General features: G+C 44.4%; 1 protein-coding gene across 1 annotated transcript in view; it reads left to right on the top strand.

Moving 5' to 3' along the window:
- The window catches only part of DNAH14 (dynein axonemal heavy chain 14), a gene marked incomplete at its 5' end in the record, with an annotated part of 183,029 nt that overhangs the window by 28,325 nt on the left and 147,571 nt on the right, over positions 1-7,133 (top strand). The gene's annotated exons all lie outside the window — the stretch shown is intronic.

Genomic DNA, 7,133 nt, shown 5'->3' with positions numbered 1-7,133 from the left:
GATCTGATGGTCACCTATAAGTTTATCAGGGGTGGCCACCAGTATCTGGGGGAACGTTTGTTCACCAGAGCGCCCCAAGGGATGACGAGGTCGAACGGTTATGAACTACTGCAAGATCGTTTCAGGCTGGACATAAGGAAGAATTTTTTTTACTGTCCGAGCCCCCAAGGTCTGGAACAGCCTGCCATCGGATGTGGTTCAAGCACCTACATTGAACACCTTCAAGAGTAAAATGGATGCTTATCTGGCTGGGATCCTATGACCCCAGCTGACTTCCTGCCCTTCGGGTGGGGGGCTAGACTCGATGATCTTCCGAGGTCCCTTCCAGCCCTAATGTCTATGAAATCTATGAAAATCTGCCGGAGGCCTATTTGTATTTGTGTGTATGTTCATATCCATGAGCCAAAGAATTCTTCTGTTTCTATCAATGGTATCTGTATTTTATGATTATAAAACTGAAATTTCAACAGAGAATGGTATTTTGGTTTGGAGTCATACTCTCCAGTGGTCTGGGCAAATTATTCTTTCATTTGCTTTTTCAACAGATATATTTCTTCCTTTGATTTTTCATTATTAGAGAATAAACTATAGAAATGATCCCTGAAAGTGTATTAAGCAGACAAGCTCTCTCTCTCTCTCTCTCTCTCTCCTATGTGCATGAATATATTAATTGGTATATTTATTATTACATTAAAAGGAACCCAAGCTTCCAATCTCTGCCACAACAAGGATTAGACCCCTGGAAGTTCTTCCCCACAGCCCTGTCTGCCCCAAGGCACCCGTGCCAAACAAAATGTCTTCATGTGCCATACTCTTGGCATGCATGCCAGGGGTTGCCTACCCCTAACATAAAGAGATATCCACTCTGTTGCCACTGCTTCTCTGACAGGCTCCCTGGCTGAATAGCGTGCTTTTGAGGCAACTTAGTAGCACTACAGCTAGGGGGATATATATATATATGCACTCCCCTATAGTGCTTTGTTTTTTAAATTAACACATGAGCAGAATCAGTGCCTAATTAATGTACCTATTCTTAATTTACTAGTATACTATTGGTGTTTATCTGCAATTTTTTTTCTGGTCCATTCAGGACTAAGTCAAAAAGAACTAGTAGTTGGAGATAATTGTATGCTGCTTATAACCTTCCGTTCACTGAAAGAGAAATACACTTTTATAGAATAACTCTGGGCACACAAGTCACAGAAACATGTAGACAAAGAGGAGTGGAACTGTATCTAACAAATACCTTCAAAAATAACAATTTTATATAACTATAAATATATAAATAAAAGAGTGATTTTTCTTCTTTCCAGCAGTCAGCAATAGGCTTTGAAGTGTTTTTAAACCTAATTTTGCACAGTGTACTTTAGTAAGTATTAATTTTGTGTATTCTAGTCACAAATGAGTATTTAGATATTTTAACTTTCTTAAAACAATTTCTGCCACATTTTCTTTGTCAGCTGCTTGGCAGAGCCATTTTTTGTTTTGATGGGTTCTTTCCTTGTGCAAATTCAATATAATTTCTGCTGAAGCTAGTGTCTTCGGCATGTAACTTAAAAACTTTTGAGTACAGGAGGTAATCAGACTAGAGTAATGATGGACATAAGGGTATGAAAAATGCTTGTTTTAATGAATATAGTGAGAAATAAGTTCTCTTTTCATAAACAGTGGGTGTGTCTACGTGTGATGCTTTACTCAAGATTAGAGCTAATTACTGCACAGTAAGCATCACCGTCTACACGTGCAGATCCCTACTGCATAGTAATTTGCTCTAATCATGAGTACATTTGCTGCCTGTAAATTCAAGTAGCAAATTGACTCTCAATTGCCCTAGTGTACAGTAAGGCACATGCAGACAGCTGACTGGGAGCAAACGTGCTCCTGGTCAGCCAGGCAGCAGGGGTGGGTCCCCGCTCCCTGCCTCCAGGAGCTGCCTGAGCAGGCTCTGCCACTGGAGGCCAGACAGGGACACTGTCCCTCTGCCCTGGCAGCAGGGAGCTCCCAGCCTCACTTCCTGATCATGACCACGGAGTTTGGGCTGAGAGAGAAGAATGTCCCAGCTCAGGCCTCATGATTGTAGAGTGGGAACTGGGAGCTCCCTGCTGCCTGAGCAGGGCGACATTGTTACTTCCTGAGCTATAGTGGTGGAGCCCACTCTGGTGGCAGAGCCCGCCTCGGCCACAGGCAGCCCAGGGATAGGGAGCAATCTCCCAGACCCCGCCAGAGGACAGCTGTCTCCTGGCCCCATGCTCTCCGCTAGCCCCTGGTGCAGGGGCCCAGTCAGGGCCAAATTAACCCTTTAGTGGGGCCTAGGCAAGCAAACTCATGGGCCCCTACTTAATACTATATATTTATATTATTTTTTTCCACTCAATAATTATACAAAATAAGCACAACAGGGCCCCTTTTTCACTTACGGCCCTAGGCAAGTGCCTAGTTTGCTTATGTGTTAATCTGGTTCTGGGCCCAGTGCAGGGCTGCAGGGAGTGGGAACAGTCTGCTGCTAGGAGCAGCAAATCTGCTCCTGCATCCCTGCATATGTAGATGCGTACCCGAGACAGTTTACTCTAAAGTAAACTGATCCCACATTATTTGCACATGTAGATTCACCCAGTGAGTCCTACTTTCATTTTGCCTTAATCCATAATATTGTGAGGAAAAATGTATGAAAACTTGCTAGCTGATTTTGTGCTCTTTCAGTCCTCTGAAAACATTTAATCTAAATTACATGGATTAAATATGGGGAGAGGTGGGCACATTAGCAGGGAGGGAGAGACTGCAGAAAGACCTGGATAGGTTGCAGGGGTGGGCTAACAAAAACAGGCTGCATTTCAATACTGACAAGTGCAGGGTGCTGCACTTGGGCAGTAGTAACCAGCAGCACACTTATAAGATGGGAAACTCCCTTCTTGAGAGTACAGAGGCAGAAAGGGATCTTGGAGTCATCATTGACTCCAAGATGAACATGGGTCAACAATGCGAGGTCATGGTCGGCAGGGCTAACCAGACCCTATCGTGCATCCACAGGTGCATCTCAAGTAGGTCCAAGGAGGTGATCCTCCCCCTGTACGTGACACTGGTCAGGCCGCAGCTGGAGTACTTTGTCCAGTTCTGGGCACCCCACTTCAAGAGGGATGTGGACAACATTGAGAGGGCCCAGAGGAGGGCCACCCACATAATCCAGGGACTGCAGGGCAGACCCTACAACAAGAGGTTACAAGACCTGAACCTGTTCAGCCTTCTCACAAGGAGGCTGAGGGGGGACCTGGTGACCCTCTATAAACTCACTAGGGGGGACCAGAAGGGTTTGGGGGAGACCTTGTTTCCCCTAGTGCCCCCCAGGATAACAAGGAATAACAGCCACAAGTTGTTGGAGTGTAGGTTTAGATTAGACATCCGTAAGAACTACTTCACAGTTAGGGCGGCTAGGATCTGGAGCCAACTTCCAAGGGAAGTGGTGCTGGCTCCTACCCTGGGCGTCTTTAAGAAGCGGCTCGATGCCTACCTGACTGGGGTCATTTGAGCCCAGTTTTCTTCCTGCCCAGGCAGGGGGTCGGACCTGAAGATCTGCAAGGTCCCTTCCAACTCTACTTCTATGATTCTATGATAGGAAATGAAGCAGTTAGGAGGCAAAGCAGTTGGGAATGGGAAGAATCATACTACAGCCAATAAGACTACTTATATGCTTCCCTGCTCTACAGGATTTGGCTCAAATCCTCTGAATTTTCCATAGTAACATAGATATGCATTGATCATTTTGTAGAATATGATGCCTTTGGAACTGGCTTGAAAAGCTGCATCCATGGAGGATGCAAAAGCATTCGTGCAAAAGAGTGATTTTTATCACCTCAGTCTCCATAAAGCAGTGGTCACCAACTGGTCAATCATAATCAACTAGTTGATTGGGGAGCCTCTGACAGTCAATCTCTGACTGAAATCAACTATCAGAGGCTCTGCAATTGGAAGCAGAGGGACGCATGTGGCTGGGCTGAGCCACGCCCCCTGCCATTGGGGCTGGGCTGTGGAAGTGGGACAACCCCCATCCGTGCCCCCTGCCCCTGGGTGAGTTGGGCCCCAACCAGGCCAGGTTGGGGGAGGGTCAGAGCCCAGAAGGCTCACCCAGGTAGACGGGGGGGGGGCCTCCTGCCACTGCACGCACCCTGGCAGATGCCCCCTGCAATCTGTGCATGGGATGAGGCCACTGTGTGCTGGACTTTGTGCCCCAAGCCCTGCTGCAGCTGAGTAGAGAGCGAGACTGAGCCAGAGGCAGCTCGCAGCAGCTGGGGGGCAGAGGGCTTCCTCCATGTGACCAAGAGTGGGGGAGGAGAGAGGTCCTGTGAGGTAAAAGTGCATAAATGAGGCCCAGTTCATTGGTCAAATGTGTGAGAGATGTCATCCATGTATTTGTTACTTTTGTGGTCATATGAGCACAGATGCATGAGAATATTCCTATGAATAGACATTATAAGTTGGGAAACAAATACCCCTCATAGAATTTTTCTCAGCCATTCTGAATAGGAATACATTCTGATAGAAGGACTCATACTGTTGCCCATATCTATAACTAGGTTTATGTCACTTCATAAATTTCAAGAAAGGATCAAGACCTCCAAGACCAGGATACTGAGGAAGAGCAGTGAAACAGAGAAAAATCAAATCTGTTCCAGTAACTTTTGCATGTGGATAGATCCACTGAGTTCAAAGGGATTTATTCATAAAGAAAAAAAAAATTTAAAATGTCTGAATTTAATTTTTTTGACAATTTTGTTTAAAAACAGATATATTTATTATCCTATCAATATAACCTTTTTAGAAAAAGGAAACATCAGTTCCTCTGATTTTTTTTCTTTTATTTTCTTTTTAAAGTACATATTAACAGATGGATAGGTTATGCTAACATAATTAAATGAAATTTGCTAAATGTCAGTGACTACTGGGATTTCAAAACAATTCCACTTCTGTTTATAAAGTTCTTGATTAATATAATTTTATAACTTACTTTAGTAGACATTCTGCAGACACTAAGCGTCAAAATATGTTATGTATTGCATAGCCATCTAATTAAAAATATTATATTTTAGAATAACTAAAGATGTCTAGGCACTTTAGAGATGTGTAGTAAGACCTGGTGTTGGATATGAACTATGTAGGCTGAACTTATTGTTTAGGTATCTGAATACTTTATAAAATATAACAAAGAGTTTGAGTAGAGCTGGGTGATATGTTTTCTTTGGTTGATGATTTTAGTCACATAAATAGCTTTACACTGGTTAACTAACACTATTTGCACATTCATGTCATGTGTGACATAATTTTAGCAGGGAAAAAGTGAAAAAAATTAAAACTAATAATTTTTATTTTTAATTTAAAAATGAAATTTGAAAAGTAAGTTAATTGCTGTTGAAGAAGGAAAACAAAATGGCTATTAAATGTTTTGGTTCAAACAAAAGGTTTTGTACAATTTTAAACAAATTTTAGCCAACTTTTCATTCCTGCAGGAAAACCAAAAATATTTTCAAAGCTCTATTTCTGAATCTTCCCTCACTTCTACTTTCCCGAGTCTTAAGATCCTTCTGCCCCACCATAAAGAAATAACTTGCCAATTCTGATATTGTTTTGGATTATATGTGCTGCTATTCATAGTAAGGTGTTTTTTTTTCTTCTAAGAGGATTGATAGTGAAACAATAATTAACTAGTTACGCAGATCATTAAAAGGAAACAGGCTAAATTTTCCTCTCAAACTTTCTTACAAGAAGAGCAAGAGGAACCAGAGCTGTCTTGGAGCTATGCTGCTTCTTTCTCCTTCCCAGTGGGCGTGTCTATACGTGTGCTTTACTGTGCAATAGATTAATTTACTGCACAGCAAAGAATCACCATCTACACATGCATGGTAATTAGGCTGGAGTAGACTAATTTACTGCATTATCGGATAGTCATGTCAGACGCAAGTACTATCCAACAGCACAGTAAATTACTGTGTTTAAATGCACATGTATAAGGTGACAGGGCTGGCTGGGGCATGAGGATGCTTAAGCACAGGGCTACCAAGCTGGCAGCCCCTGACCTGAAGCACCCTTGTGCCCCAGCCAGCTGCTCTGCAGCCTGTGAAGCCCCAGGTCTGCAGGGCTCTATGTGCTGTGGAGGGGCTGGCTGAAGCACCCCCATGTCCCAGCCAGCTGCTTCACAGTACATGGAGCCGACAAGACTCCACGTGTGGTGGAGCAGCTAGCTGAGGCACGAGCAGCACCCTTGTGCCTCAGCCAGCCCCCCCCCCCCCCCCCCAACTGCACATGGAGCCCTGTCGGAGCAGCCCTGGGCTGGAAGGCTGACCTCTTGGGTCCCCTGACAGCCCAGATTACTCTCACCAGGCTCCATGTGCTGTGCACGAATAAACTTGGGAGCTAATTGCTCTGGAGTTTTTTGCTCCTGGGTACACATTCAAATGGCGCATGCAAGAGCAAAAAACTCCAGTGCAATAAGCTCCAGTGTTTATTTGTGCACATCAATTGCACATATAGATGTGCCCAGTTTGTGCAAACCAACAGCAGTCCCTCTGTTTTTATTCTTCTCCTCAATGGTGTAACTAGGAGTGGGAGACCAGGGCATGAGCCTCAGGCACTGTTTAAAAGAGGGTGCTAGCAACACTTGGGTTGGTGGCTGGAATGGTGGGATTAAGGTTGGAGCAGCACTCAGAGTGGTATGTGGAGGTTGGGACAGCACTCGGGGCAGATAGGTACCACTGAATTAATTGTTGCCAAGTCCTGGTGGTGATGGGTTTAAGCAGCACTGGAAGACAGAAGCAGCTTTAGAGGGCACTAACTTCCCAGCTGCTGACATGTTCTGCCACATCAGTGTCTCTGATGGGGCTATTGGGGTTTGCATCCAGGGCACATATCTTATTAAATTATGATTCTGCTTTTCCTCACCTAACCCAGAATAGGAACCGCCAGTTCCTAAACAACTCAGCTCCCTCCCTTAGAGGACATGCAGCTGTAGGGTTTATGACCTGGGAATCAGCAGGGAGCTGGTGACAGCAGCAAAGTTGCCCTGCAGAACAGTAGACCCTAGTATAAATTCATGCAATAATAGGGCGATGTGTAAGCATTGCATTATTACGTTGAGAAGGAAGCAT

This window comes from Alligator sinensis, unplaced genomic scaffold (genome assembly GCF_000455745.1).
Source record: "Alligator sinensis unplaced genomic scaffold, ASM45574v1 scaffold138_1, whole genome shotgun sequence".
Lineage (NCBI taxonomy): Eukaryota > Metazoa > Chordata > Crocodylia > Alligatoridae > Alligator > Alligator sinensis.
The sequence above is the reverse complement of the archived record's forward strand: the minus strand, read 5'-3'. Positions and strand labels throughout refer to the sequence as shown.